The sequence below is a fragment of the Ochotona curzoniae genome, unplaced genomic scaffold, assembly GCF_017591425.1.
Source record: "Ochotona curzoniae isolate NIBS_2020 unplaced genomic scaffold, NIBS_Ocur_1.0 contig_64, whole genome shotgun sequence".
In the NCBI taxonomy this organism is placed as follows: Eukaryota; Metazoa; Chordata; class Mammalia; order Lagomorpha; family Ochotonidae; genus Ochotona; species Ochotona curzoniae.
This window is the reverse complement of record NW_024466502.1, coordinates 51,237,974-51,253,790: the sequence shown is the minus strand read 5'-3', so window position 1 is coordinate 51,253,790 and position 15,817 is coordinate 51,237,974. Positions and strand designations below refer to the sequence as shown.

Sequence of the window (15,817 nt, the reverse complement as noted above, 5' to 3'; positions counted from 1 at the left end):
GTTTTTAATCTTAAAAGCTTACTACCTTTTTTCAGGGTGATTGATTGAATCACCAGCTGGCTGATGTTCAAAACTGGCTCTAAGCATACGACTTGAAGACAGGGTAGGGCTGGGTAAGTTAAGCCCTTGTTGCAAAACAAGTTACACCATCACTAGAAGACAACTTATACCCATGCTGTAGAAAGCCAGGTTCCTTATTGTTAGACTTGTTTTCAGAACCTATTCTATGATTATAACACTGGACACTGAAACATACTTTGGGAACTTGCTACTGAAACTTACTGTGTTATATTTGTGACTTCAGATGAATTCACCAACTGGTCTTAGTCCAATGGGCCCAAAAGGACGTAAGTGCTAAACCTATTTATACCTGGGTTGTAATCACCTTTATGTTTTTACTTACACTCTGAGAACACGAAAGAAGTACTTTCATCAAGGACTTTCACATTTGAGACCTTTTCTGAAAGGCAATAGAAAGTAGCAGAGCAGAATATCTAACCCATGGGCCATGGAAATCCAGTGAAATCACTTGGTCTGGACCTGACAGAGCAGCTGCAGGTACAGCTTGAAAGTCAATAAACTTACAGCAGGCTAATTTTTAAGTTGATAACTTTGATGGCCCACTAAGGATATTATAGGATCCCCACTCTGAATAGAGGAATAATTGCCCATTCCTCTGGTTTTGTCCGACTAAAACCCATCATGTAAAGTGACTTATGTTGACACCTGAACCTCCCCTGCTATCATTATCTTCTGTTACTAGAAAAGAATGTCCAAGACTAGTAATTTATAAAAAAGTCAATTCTCTCACAGTTGTGGGAGATAGAGGTCCAAGATCAGGTGTCTGCACTTGGTGAAATGCCCTGTGCTGCTTCAAGACATGGTGGAAGAGTTGAAGAGAAACAGACATTGCAGAAGAGACAAAACACAAGTGGTGGCCTTACTTTATAATAACTCAGTCTTGTGGGTCTGGCGCAATGGTTCAGTTGGCTAATTCTCCCTTTGCAAGTGCCAGGATCCAGATGGGTGCTGGTTCACGTCCTGGCTGCTCCACTTTCCACCCAGCTATCTCCTTGTGGCCTGGGAAAGCAGTGGAAGATGGCCCAAAGAATTGAGCCCCTCCACGTCCATGTGGGAAGACTCAAAGAAGTTCCTGCCTCTTGGCTTCAAATCAGCTCAGCTCTGGCCACTGTGGCCACTTGGGATTGAATCAATGGAAGCAAGATCTTTCTCTATTTCTCATTCTCTCTGTAAATCTGCCTTTCCAATAAAAATAAATAAATCTTTAAAAATAAACTCACATTTATGTTTCCACAAACTAAGGTCCCCTCTACATGACTTTCTCAACTTTCAACATTACCCCACCTCCCAACATTGCAGCAATAGTAGAGAAATGTAAATGTGAATTTCAAAGAAAAAAAAAACTATATTCAAAGCACAAGACGTTTGTTACATGTCCTTTAATCTCATGTGGGTGAAGGTTCACTATCCTTTTTTTCCTTCTCCCCATGGTGGATTGTACTCAAGGGTACACATCATGGAAATGTAGCAAAAATCAATATGTTCAAAGGTGGAAACAGAGAGAAGTAAGCCCTCATGCATGCACTACAAGGATGGACTCACAATGAAATAAATGACAACCTGCTACATTGATGGGAGACATCTCAGTGGCAATATGATGGATTTGTGAAAACTCACGCAAGACACCCATCATAAGACTGGAGGGGAGATTAGTGGGGAGAGAAGGGAACTTGGTGAGGGGAAAGGGAGACCCCGGTGCCAACTAAACTATATATTTAAAAAGGATTGTTAAATGTACAATCTTTGTGAAGATATTTAATCTCTGCATTAAAATTATGTCATAAAATTTTAAAAATAAGACAGGAGGAAGGTGAGTGAGGATCTTGGGCAGGAGGGAGGGGAGAATGGGAAGTATCACAAGGATTCCAACTCTGCAATTTGAAATACATGAAATGTGTTCATATTACACAAATGAAACAATTTTTTAAAGGAAATGAAGATAAATATCTTTTATGGTCAGCCTGAATGTCATATAATGCAGCCCACATCTAATGCATAATGAATACTCCCATAATTGTGCCAGTACCTAATGAACAATAAATGCCTCCATTTCCTTTTGGGTGTGGAAAATATTGGTGTACCTGAAGTTCAATCTCATACAACCCCTTGTCCAGTTGTCTTGGACTCTTAATATGTAGTCCAGAGATTAGTTCCAATACCTGTTTGAATGAACATGCTACTAGCCTTAAATGACACCTAGGAACTCAAGTCTTGCTTCCAACATGCCCTTAATCATAGCTCAAGACTTCAACCATGAACACTTGAAGAGCTCTAAAGGGAAAAAAAGTGACTGGATGGCTGAGGGTTGATGCATACTGGCTAGTCCTATTTAGTAACTATACAGAATTATTCATATCTGAGAAATATATTCTGGGCTCTGTACCTTGTATAAAAGGATCATCTCATAGTAAGTCCATTATTTGCATCTATCCCTGGACCTGCCAGAGCAGGTCCTTGACAGAGATGGGTAGAAAAGAGATACTCTGGGTGGCCACTCTATCTAAGGTCCTCACCCTCTGGAGTAATGAGCTCTGATAACATGAAAGGCAGTGAAAACATCTTCACTATGGAACATACGTTTGAAATGGGGCAAAGCACAATTTTTGGAATAAAAGGAGTTTTCTTCTGAAAGAAGACACAGGAATGCTGATCAAATCAAACAAATGTGGCTCTACAAAGATAATTTTAATAACCTGCATCTGGCCATGTCATGTAGCTCTTAGAATTGGGGAAAGGCAAGATGAGTGGAACTACACAGTTTAAGGAACTGTGTGAGGTTGTGGGATTGAATGATTTATTTATACTTTAGTCTCCCAAACATACTGGTAGTCTAGGACTAGAGTAAACATGCATTAAACATACTTTAAAAATTAATGCCTAAACTAATAACTGATAATTTCGTTTAACTTCATCTATGTCTCATATTGTCACAGGTTGAATTTAAAAATAGTCAAGTAAAATTCTCTCAGCTCTTGATGGTCATGGTTTATGATACCACATCTGTTAAAGCAAACAAAAAAGAATGGACGCAGCTGATTTACATCTCCACGAAGCAAACCTGCAAGGTAAGGGGTTTTAGGGCCCATGCTCGGAAATACAGCTAACTCACCAAACATTTATTCTTTCTTAGAGACTTTTTTGGTAATTATTAAGAGTTTTAAATTTTCTACTGAGAATATAATTAGGCCAGCTGAAACAAAGCAAATTATAGCCTCTCAAGATAATATGATAAAATGAAGCCCTCAGAAGGGATGATTCCCCACTATACATATTTAACATCCTTGTTAAAATATAATCAGGTGATATTTCTCAGGCAAGTGCTATTCATCTTTGAAAATTAATTACGTACTGGCAACATGAGTGGCCTCCAGCTCCCTTACCCCAAATATTGCTGCAGAAGAAAATTTTTTTAAAAGCCAAACATACATAAAAGGCTAAATGGAGTTATGTTATAGAAAATAAAACCTTTGTTATATAAACTACTGACATATGAAGAACTCTGGATGGACAGAGAGTGAGGAAATTAATTCAAAATTATACTATGTGAATTCCTTATCATAAGGATTCTCAGATTAGGCTACCACACAAACATGAATCAGTAACATCATTTGTTAATATAGTTTGTTTATATCTATAATGCATGTATACATATGAAAGAGAATCTAGTTCTTTCAAATATTGTTTAAACCAGAAAATGCATTCTAAAATCTAAAAGAAATTATCTCGCAAGTAACCCACTGGAATACAAAGTGTGGTTTATTAACTATGACCTCAACAAGATCCAAAATTAGGAATACACAGAAAAATGTACAAGGTAACAGTACAAGTTCAAGGCAATAGGATATTAAATGATAAAATGTTAAGCACAGATAGTAAAGGCTTCACAAGCTCTAAAAAGTGATTTATCTTGGGCCCCTGCATCCATGTGGGAGACCCAGAAGAAGCTCCTGGCTCCTGGCCTCAGATTGGCTCAGCTCCAGCCACTGCAGCCATCTGGGGAGAGAAACAGCAGATGGAAGATACTTCTGTCTCTTTTCATTGTAAATTTGCCTTGCAAAAAAAAAAATCTTTTTTTTAAAAAGAAAGAAGGAGAAAGAGAGAAAGGGAATCAACACAGGCTACAACATGTAGAGTCACCCAAATTGAAGGACTTTGGAAGGGGCAACATAGGGTTGGACTAGTATTATTGGCATCAGATTAGGCTGCCACCTGCTATGTAAGCATCACATAGGAGCAGCAGTTCAAGATATGGCTGCTCTGCTTCCAATCCAGCTCTCTGTTAATATGCTTGGGAAAGCAGTGGAGGATAACGTAATACTACCATCCATGTGGGAGACCCAGATGAAACTCCTACATTTGGTGTGATCCAGCCTTGGATTTGTGGCCACTTGGGGAATAAAGTAGCAGACAGAAGACTGCTCTTTGTGTCTCCCTCTCTGTGTGTAACTTTGCCTTGCAAATAAATAAATGTATATTTTAGGAAAACGAAAAGAGGAATGCAGGAGAGACAGGAAGGACAGCTGCTGATGGGTGCAGCACTTGTGGCCATGCTGGGGAGAAGCCAGTATCTTCTATTACAGCAGGTGCATCAGTTCTTACCAGGGAAGGATGTGCCACTCTGAATGCCCAGAGCGCCCAGAGGAAATTTCAGAGTCAACCTTCTTAGGAGTATCTATGCAGATTTCTGTCAGTTATCAGTATCCCTGTTCATACCCATCACAGCCCTGCCCTTCACTTAACGGAACTCCCTGGGCTAAATAGTTAAATAGCTCAGGAGCTTTGAAGCTTTCACACATATGATCTCAGCCTGTTGTTCTGCTCATCCTTCCATGGCTGGTACACACAGGCTACAACCTAAACATGTTTGTTAATTTCTAGTCAATCATGATCCTTGCGCAGGCTGTCAATAGAACGTACAGTAACTCCCCCCTTTTCCTGGTACCAACATTATGGCTTCTTCCAGACTATTCCCTTCCACTACAGTTTTTCCATGTGACCATAAGTGAGACCTTTAATACTTGAACTGCCATCCTGGGCCATGAGATATTGTTTCATCTACCAATCAGAACAAGATCTTTTGCCAGCAAACAGAGATTGAACCAGCCACAAATCCCTATTGTATCTGAATTCCTCCTTTCACACTCAGCACTCCTAACTTTGGCCCTAGTCTTCTAAGAAACAAACATCAAGATTAAATTTGCAAAAATCATCTTATTTAATAAAATCAGAGGAAGCAGGCAGGGGCAGAATATATATCTGAATGTTAATGATGGGGAAAAGGAGGAAGTGGGCTGGAAGTGGAAGCATTTAGACTATAATGAACTCTAAAAAGGTTTGCCAAAAGGCCCAGCACAGTAGTCTAGCAGCTAAAGTCCCTACCTTGAATGCACCAGGATCCCATATGGGCACCGATTCTAATCCCAGCAGCCCCACTTCCCATCCAGCTCCCGACTTGTGGCCTGGGAAAGCAGTCGAGGATGGCCCAAAGCCTTGGGATTCTGCAGCCACGTGGGAGACCTGGAAGAGGCTCTGGGCTCCTAGCTTCGGATCAGCTCAGCTGGATTCCAGACCCCACACTGGGGTCTTCAATCATTAATCTTCTTATCCTGGGAAGTCTGGGAAGTGCAACTGTCTTTTCTTCAGGGCTTTAAAATACTTCAACTGCAGAATTCTGCTACCTCCTAACCTGTAAGGTATTCTTCCAAATTACGTGGTGTCCCCATACATCCACCTCTTGCCCCAACCCTATCGATAGGGCAGGGAAAGAGAGATCAGAGTTATATTATTCAGAGTATTTTAATGTGATCCCATCATCCTTATACCTTTCTACCATAGTCCAGAGAACTACTGCATTTTAAGTGTATTCTGGCTATTTGGGAGACAGTGGGGTCCCAGTAACTAAATATTCCATGTATATGTGTTCAATGGGGCTTCCAGGTTTAAGCTTCATCCTCGCCCTGGCTTTCTTCTATCTGTTTTATGGTTCTTCTCTGGGGATACTTTGTTGTTGCTCCCTCAAATCTCATTGGTATTCTTCCAGCAGGTAGCCTTCAAAAATGGGTTTGAATCTTCGACCTGCTGAGATTTCCTTTTCTAGTTATGCATTCATTTAAATTATCAATGGTCATATTCTTCTGTGAATAAGTACCATATTCAAATCTAAAAATGTGAGCAGAGCATTGGATACCTATTTTTAACTTTTTTTTTTGATACTTCAGAATCAACTTTGCCAAAACAATGTTACAGTTTTACTTGCAAAAATCACACCCCAATAAAACCAATTTTTAAAATGGTAGCATGAATATGCTTCAAGTTCACATGAGCTATTTTCATTTGGTTAGGTGGGAGTATTTTAGAAATTTTGCACATGAGAAAAAGGGTGTGTAAAAGCAAACACACACACACACACAATGATGAACAGTAGTACTCACTGAAAAAAAAAATTCTTAAAAGAGCCCAAGTACCAGACACAAAACATCTCCCTTGACTTTTTCAACTAAAATATTTGGCTAAGAGGGCACATCTTTAAAATACAATGATACTAAAACTTCAGTAATGTTTCTTTGACAATTTTATACTCAAAACTATGAATGCAGCTCTTTCATTTGCATGTATTAATGACGTAAGTCTGATACACAACCTGTAAAAAATGTGTTCAGTAGTGACTGTATTTCAGATGTGGACCCCTGGCTGAGTCTATTTCTTCATTACCACCCTCAGCCTCTAGACACTCGTCTCCCAGGCTTGTATCTGTCTTGTTTCCTGTAAGTTCAACATGGTGGTGCACTGCAGTGTATTGCATCTGCTTGGCCTCAGGATGGTGGCCACAGTCATTTCTAGCTGGTGTGGCTCCAAATTCCTGAGACCCGACTCACTCTCCTTTCCCTGCACCTGCACCCTGAGCTGTCTTTCAGGGACACTATGCTTAGAACTTACACTGGAACTCAAGAAATCAGGGTGACTCATTATGGCAATTTCATGTGGATCAGCTCAGCATACCAATAAATTATGCTGGAGAGAACAGAGTCTGGATTTCACAAAAACTGCACCAGTCATTAAATACCCTGATCCATGAGCAGCAAAATATTTAGGATTATCCATTTGTAAATTTATTATATGTGCCAGAAATTTATAGAGATTATTAAACTATGTTTCATTTCAGATTTTGATACCTTAATTGTACTGACTCTAAAAGAGCAGGTTATCTTAAGATTTTCTCAGAGTAGCAGACATTTTTCGTGCCATCATTTCCAATTCACTAGAAAACTCATAACTTTGTTACTCATCTCCCCAAGGAGCCCTTTTTTCTGTTTATGTTATCAGTGGACATACACTAGAAAGCACAACCGGGATCTAAATAAAAGACTCCACTGAAAATTAACCAAAGGAAAGGAAAGATGCACACAAATTAATTCTACTATCATGAAATAGATATTTTGTTTTTGGTACGAATGAGTTCTTTCCATTCTACGTTGTATAACATTTCACTTACATTCTTAAAGGGTCATTTTCTAAGAGTAAATTGAGGCAACAGGTAAAAAATAGAAAATCTCATGAAATTACTTACAAGTCTGAAGTAAAATATATTTAGGACCAAAAAAACTTAAGTCTCAACTCCTTTATCACAAGCAAAAATGAAGCATTATTTTTTTTAAAAAGTAATAGATTTGCTAATGAACACACACAAGGGAAAGAAAGCTAATTGAAAAAATTTCCACTTAGTACTTTCAAGAGAAAAATACAAGAATACAATATAGTTAATCACAGCTCCCAGATATACAGTACTTTTCTTTTTTTTTTTAAAGATTTATTTTTATTATATTTTATTGGAAAGGCGGATATACAGAGAGGAGAGACAGAGAGGAAGATCTTCCGTCCGATGATTCACTCCCCAAGTGAGCCTCTTCCGGGTCTCCCACGCGGGTGCAGGGTCCCAAAGCTTTGGGCCGTCCTCGTCTGCTTTCCCAGGCCACAGGCAGGGAGCTGGAAGGGAAGCGGGGCTGCCGGGATTAGAACCGGCGCCCATATGGGATCCCGGGCGTGCAAGGCGAGGACTCAACCACTTGCGCCACCGCCATCGGGCCCAGATATACAGTACTTTTCAACAGACATCCTAAATAATGAAATTCCAGCATTCTGAATGCTTAAATACCAACTGCCCCCTTGTGGACAACACTGTTATTAAACTTTCATAGGAAATCTTTGAGAGTTGAGGCTGTTATTTGTCTCCAACCTGATCATTCTGATCTTTGGGAAGAACAGATTTGGTGACGTCTGCATCATAATATAGGAGAAGAAGTCTCAGATTGATTCTACAGACCCACTAAGCCTGATGGCCACTGGAAATTCCACTTCTTGCTTTGTTTATACCACATTCTTGCAAAGCCAAAATCCCCTCACCAATGCTTTTTATTATATGGTTGATTTATCACCTTAGTATATTTTATTTTATAGATTTTTCTATTTGAAAGGAAGTGAGTCAGAGGAAGAGGGAGATCCAGAGAGGGGAAAAGAGAGCAAGTTCAGCACCGGTTCACTCCCTAAAATAACTGTAACAGCCATGGCTGGGCCAGGACAAGGCCAGGAGCTGGGAATTCAACCTGGTTCTGCCCAAGCAGATGTCGTAGGAATCAAGCAGTCAAGTCATGATCCACTAATTTCTCACATGCATTAGCAAGAAGCTGGATCAGAAGTGGAGGAGCTAGAACTTCGATATGGATGCTGGCACCACAAGTGGGGGTTTATTTCACTATGCCACAATAATAGCCTCTCACTTCACTTTGAATAAAATATATTTGTAACTATAGATTACATTCTGAGGTCATCAATTTTAATGCCCAGTTATCTAAATATATATACACATAACTTTAAAAAAAAAACACAAAATTTCTAAGAGTTCTAGATGTAGAAATGACCAGAGCCCAGTGGGAGCACAACTAATAGGATATGTGGCAAGGTCCTAAGACGATACTTGTTCAAGGCCCTCTGTGACAATATGGTAAAAGATCTGAGCCACTATAAAGGACAGAAATGAATATGACAGGAAAACAGCAAGGGTGATCAAATTATGGAAATCTATGTGTGAAATACAAAATGGATCAATATGGAGACCAGTTTGAGAATCTTGTTTCTGTGGAAGGTCAGGTACATGATAAAGGATCCAATGGTTAAAAAAAAAAAGCAAGGAGAAAGGGCTTCTGGTCTACACCATGGGTGACACTATAGAAGGGAATCTGGAAAAGTAGCCAAAATCCAATTTCAAAAAGTCAATCCATTAAAGAATCAATTTGCAAACAAGTCAGTTTTTTAATGATTCCAAATTTACAAATTTACCAAAATTTTGGCTTCAAAGTGAACTTTGGCTTTCATAAATAAACATAGGCCTGAACATATTCATTTGCTAAATATATTTTTCAATGATTGTACCACACACTCAGCCATTTCAATCAGTCAAGTTTTATCCAATTCAAGATTCCTTAAAATGCAATTAAACAATCATAATATTCATGGACTGGAACTTCAGCAACCTAAATTCTTTTGAATTCACTTATTACAAATTAGTCAAAAGTCCTACAATAAATGTTTAAAATTCAGCATTTTCCTTTAAAAAATGGCTTTGCCTATCAAAAGACAGAGAGAGAGAGAGAGAGAGAGAGAGAGAGAGAGAGAGAGAGAGAGAGAGAGAATGAGTCTTCCATCCTCTGGTTCTTTTCACAAATGGCCACAATACCCAGGTCTGGGTCAAGTGAAAACTCTGATCTCTCTCATGGTTGACAGGGGCCATCCTTCTGCTGTGGTCCTAAGCACTCCAGCTTAAACTGGGACCCTAACATGGGATGGCAGCATCACAAGCAGCGACTTCACGTACTACACCATCACACCTGCTCCAAGATGAAGCATTTTCCTAAATAATGTTCTTCTGTTGCTGTGCCTTCTACCCCATGCCTCCCATGACCAGCTAGTCTTGGTGGCTTTGAAAGAAGGGGTTGATACTGTATGCATCTTATGGACAGAATATATTCATGAGGGAGGAATATTCCCAAGGCAGTCTAGGTATAATGGAAAGTAAGGGTGGGGGGTTGCATACAAGAACAAAGAAATTGTGGCTATCACTTCTGTAATTTTTGCCTCTTATTATTTATTTCAGAAATACTGGACAAACTGTAGATTTGGAATGGGAATGTCTTTAGCTAAATCCACACAGAGAAGCATCATATTTGAAAATTTTCAAATGTGTACAGTTCATGATTTTAAAATTCTATATCTACCTATGCTTAGACCAATAGTTTTCAATTTTTGGTGTACATTATAACTACCAAATTGTTGATTACGATTATAGAGGTTTGATTCTATTATCAAACTTTAAGGACCACTGCCTTAATGTGGGGCAGCAAGCTACCACTCCCTCATTTTGTAAACCAAGGTTGGTTAGACATAGTCAATCAACATCATCCATGGCTCTTTTTGTACTTAAACAGCAGAGTGGAGTCGCTGAAACAGAGATCAAAGATCATATGGTTACAAAACTGAAAATATTTACAATATGTCACCGACAGAAAAGCTTGCCAATCCTAGAAGAACATTTTGTCCTGGAACACATGTATCAGCATGTTTCCTGTGACAATGCTTGTAATAGTGAGATTTTTTTAAAAAAAGATTTATTTTATTTTTATTGGAAAGTCAGATATACAAAGAGGAGGAGAGACAGAGAGAAAGATCTTCCATCTGATGATTCACTCCCCAAGTGAGCGCAATGGCCGGTACTGCGCCAACCCGAAGCCAGGAGCCAGGAACTTCCTCCAGGTCTCCCACACAGGTGCAGAGTCCCAAGGCTTTGGGCCGTCCTTGACTGCTTCCCCAGGCCACAAGCAGGGAGCTAGAAGGGAAGTGGAGCTGCCGGGATTAGAACCGGCGCCCATATGGGATCCCAGCGCATTCAAGGTGAGGACTTTAGCCTCTAAGCCACCGCCATCGGGCCCCCACAGTGAGATTTTTAAAAAATCTACAATGTACATTTTAGAATAAACATGGCTTCAATTAATAAACATATATGTAAGAATATTGGAATAATATATAATAGGTAAAAATTACTAAGTCTTTATGTATTAACAGATATAGTAAAAATCAATAAGAAAATGACATTTACTGTATACTTTCAGAAACATTTCTAAACAGATAATACATGTATAAATATATGTAGAAATAAACTGGAATGACATACCAAGTCTACAATAACACTTAGTTTATTGTATAAAAGAAAGTATAAATACAGAGACAGGGAGAAGAACAAAAGGGAATTCAACTCTATTTCCAAAAAAAATTTTTTTAAATACCTTTAGTCAAAAAAGTGACAGAGACTAACATAACTATGCACTGGAGTATATGTTTGTTTGCCATAACAAATTCTATGGGTCATGCTTTATTCAAAACTCAAACCAGAAACAAGCTAAAGCAATAAAATGTAGGAATGTTAAATAATAAAATGTTAGCATCCCAATGCATGAAATACAGCCTTTAAAAAGGTACATGAAGAAAACATAAGACATAATTTAATTGTCCTGATTAGCAGGATTCAAATGTGTCTTTGGAATTAGGTTACATTTTATTTAAAAAAAACAAACAAAAATAACAAGTGGTTGTGTCCCTGGTCAGGATATCTACTTTCTTTGTAGCAATAGCTGGGTTTGTGTCTGGAGTTTGGTTCCCAGCTCTAGCTTCCTGCCAATGCTGAGCCTGGTGATAAAAGGCCTAGATTGAGTTCTGGCTTCAGCTGCAGCCTGGCCCAGCCACAGCTGTTGTAGGCTTTGGGGAATGAATGTGGGCATTAGTGGATGTGCTGTTCTCTCTGTGTAACTGTGTGTTTGTCTCTCTCCCCCAAGCAATTTTCTTTAAAAAGTAAACCATAGGGCCCGTTGTGATAGCGTAATAGTTAAAGTCCTCGCCTTGCATGCACTGGGATCCTATATGGTTGCCTGTTCGAATCCCGGCAGCACTGCTTCTCATCCAGCTCCCTGCTTGTGGCCTGGGAAAGCAGTAGAAAATGGCACCCTGCACCAGCATGGGAGACCAGAAAGAAGCTCCTGGCTTCGGATTGCCTCAGCACCAGCTGTGTGGAAACTTGGGGAGTGAACTATCGGATGGAAGATCTTCCTCTCTTTCTCTCCTCCTCTTTGTATATCTGCTTTTCCAATAAAAATATATAAATCCTTAAAAAAAAGTAAAACATAATCCAAAAAAGAACTATGAGTAGTAAAGGTGTTTGATTTTTGATTTTTAAATTGTTCTTTTTATTTGCCTTTTATGTTCCACATAATATCAAGATAATGCACATTTTTTGCCCTTCATTTTAAATGAGCTTATGTGGCAGACAAAGCTAATTGCATACCCCACATCCATTCTCTTCGTCATACTTAGATGCTCAGCAAAACACTGTCTTTCCCAGCCTCTCCTGCATATGGAAGTGGGCTCATGACATTGTCCTGGTCTAGGAAATATGGAGGGGAACTGCTGGGCGCAGCATCTAGCAAAACTCTTTGAAGGGAAGTCAATTTCACAGGCCTTCCTCTTTGCCCTCCTCTGTTCATCTACTTCTTTCTTTGAGAATGTGAAAATATATTTTCAAGTGTAAAAGTGAATCAGTTATTTTATAAGCACAGGGTCAGGGGCTATTCACTACAGAATAGATTAGAAAGTCAGGAGGAGCCGAGACACCTGCAGGTGTTCTAGAGCCACTTCAACAACCCTAGACTTCCTACACACAAAGAAAAAACCCAGAACTTCATATCTTAACTTTTTAAACTATTCCCTTTCATTAGACTGAATGCTATCCTTAACTGATATACCTTGTTACAAAGAAATTTTAACAAATTATGCCACTAAATATTTTCAAAGTGACATATGGTCTATGTTACTTCCAGATGAGAAAGTGAACCTCAAAAATACTAAAGGTTCCAACTAGCCTGTGCCAGGACAGATGCAAACTTAAGTGAATAATTTTTTTCCAAATACTAAAATCAAATATAAATGATTGTTTGAAAATAATTTAGTAATTCATGTTTCTTATCAGATAGCATTTCTAAAACTTATATATACAGTGCTTAAAACTTGTGTTCATACCTTTTATTAACCATAAGAAAATCTGGTTTTTGATGTTACTCAAAATTACTATTCAGAACAAATGATATCAATTTCATATAGGTTTACTGTCTCTAAAGATCAAACAATCCACAAGAAGTATAATCAGGAAATTTGCAAATAGTGTCTGATTCATACTTCAGTCAGCAAAAGCAACTGATTTAAGCCCTTTCTCTAATGATCAACTTAAGAGGAGATTTAAAATGTCGGTATTGCACAAACAATATATGTTTGCAAATAGAGTTGGTTTCTAACAAAGGGTAAGCCTTGGAAAATCTTCTCTCCTTACATAGGAGGAATCTGTCAGCCAGTTACAGGATGTTTGGCCAGTAGCTGCTGCTGTTGCCACCAACTCTAGATTCCTAATCACTACTGCTCGGACAAACTTCTCCTGGCTCCCATGGTTTAACAAAACCCAAACCCTTGCGCTGGCGATGCCCAGAGAACAGAGAGAACACCTGCAGGAGAGCCTGGACTTCCATTCTCTTTCCTTTCTTTTTGTTTTCTTGTCCTTCAGTCCTTTACTGAAGGGAAATACAAGTATAATTCTCTGCCTCTGGATTTAAGCTTCTTGGAAAACCACTTTCTTCAGTAATGACGCAAATTCATCAAGGAAAAAAAACTGCCCACATGAATATGTTACAGGTAGCAGCCAAAGAACCATTTACAAGCTCCTAAGATATATTAATACAATGTTTTACCACATCATATCAACATTTGTTGGATTCTGCATGAGGTTAGTGATATCCAGTTTCTCTAGCTGGGGTTTAACTGGGGCTAGGGCCGGGTTAACAAGGGGCAGGTATCCAGAATACTTTACATTCTGTAGGTAGTAGTTTATATTGCCTAGACAATATTAAAATTCTATCTGCAATTTTAAAAAGGGCACTATTCTAAAATCATTCAAGCAGCAATGTCTGCCACCAGGTGGAGATATGACTCTGGCGGAAGGGGTGGAGATGGGAATTTCAGTTTTTCCAATTAAAAATACACATACTTTTCAGACTACCCAGACATAGAAATGAGGATATTTCAGGGTGGAAATAACAGAGAAGGATGTAAAAGGACCTATTTCTCCTTGATTCATTATTAGCAAAATAAATAAATAAATAAAACAAACAAAGCAAGCCATGCCTCTCCTTATCTGAAGATTTGCAGTTATCTGGTAGATGGCAGTGATGTCAGGCACCCTTCTGTTAGGGTGCAGTAGAATGGCTGTAGTGATATTTTAATAAAGCCCCTCAAAGGTAAGGGACCATAATGATCCATTCTGGCATGCTAAACCTATGACCTTGAAGACCATGACAAGGACAATAGGTACAGGCAATGTCTGAGGTTCAAGGCATATTATATTAGCAAAAGAGAGCCAGGTAGCTTTGAAATAATTCCCAACAAACAACATAATAAAGTTTGTTTCTCCAGATTTTTTCCAGATACCTAAACATCATTAATTTTTATTATAATAAATAATTCTATATAAATATATAATTATATGAGTGTGACACTTACTGCTAAACTTTTTTTAAACCTAAGAGAAAGTATTAAACATCTGCCAACTTTAACACACACACACTACAGATTTGATACTTTGAGAAGCGACGGACACATTCATCATCTTAATTGTGGTGGTAATTTCATGCTTCTATACACATGTAAAACTCAGACTGTACTTTAAATATGTGTGGCTTAGTATATGTCAAGTGAAACTCAATAAAAGTGGAAAAATTTTTAAATAACCAAGGTATAACAAATAATAATGATCTTTTTAAAGGCTTGCAGTTATTCAGAGTGGTCTGTAAGTGGTACGGTCTCCAGGACCCACGGTTCTACATATAATTATTTCAAAATTCTTTGTTGCCATTTCTGACAATCATTATAGAAAGGCCCTTGGGTTAGGCCAGCATGGTATGAAAAAAAAAATAATGCAGACTGTTTTAGGATAGTCTGGCTCTATACTTCTGGGCTTTGTGCCTTAGTAAATCCCTTCATCTCTTTGAAGCTTAGTGTTGCATATAGTAAATGGAATAATATACTTAATCTGACAAGGGTCTTGCAAAACTGAGATAAAAGACATTAATTTGCATATTATGTATGTTTAATTAAGAGAATATACACCGTAACATACAAAACAGATTAACCTAAATCTTTTCTTAGGGATTAAAATGAACCTCAAAGAAAAAAGATGCCACTAAGGGAAACCAAAAGGAAAAGTAGATAGACCAATGAGATTTCAGGTTTATTGTAGAGCAATTTTATGGCTTTTCTCTTGAATTTCATGCATATTCTATGTGTCTGTGTGATTATGTATGAATGTGCACATGAGTGTGTGTATTTGTACATGTGTATTTCTGTTTCACAGGAACAAGAATGGAATGTTTTTAGGCAAATTTGGAAGCATAAAAAATGGACACACTTGGATTTCCCAACTAGCCAAACTACCAAAATTCCTTGTCTATCATCTTGCCTGCTGGTTCCAACACCAGCATCCCTGCTCAGCTCTAGAGGAAAGATTCAACAGATAGCCCTATAAGGTTCACATTTGGGGAACAGCTCTCCTGAACAAAGTATTTAATCTAGATATTAACATTTGTTGGAAACTATC

General features: G+C 38.5%; 1 protein-coding gene across 5 annotated transcripts in view; it reads right to left on the bottom strand.

Annotated features, from left to right (window-relative positions):
• Window positions 1–15,817, bottom strand: part of CCDC169 (coiled-coil domain containing 169) — a 48,942-nt gene that overhangs the window by 15,361 nt on the left and 17,764 nt on the right. The gene's annotated exons all lie outside the window — the stretch shown is intronic.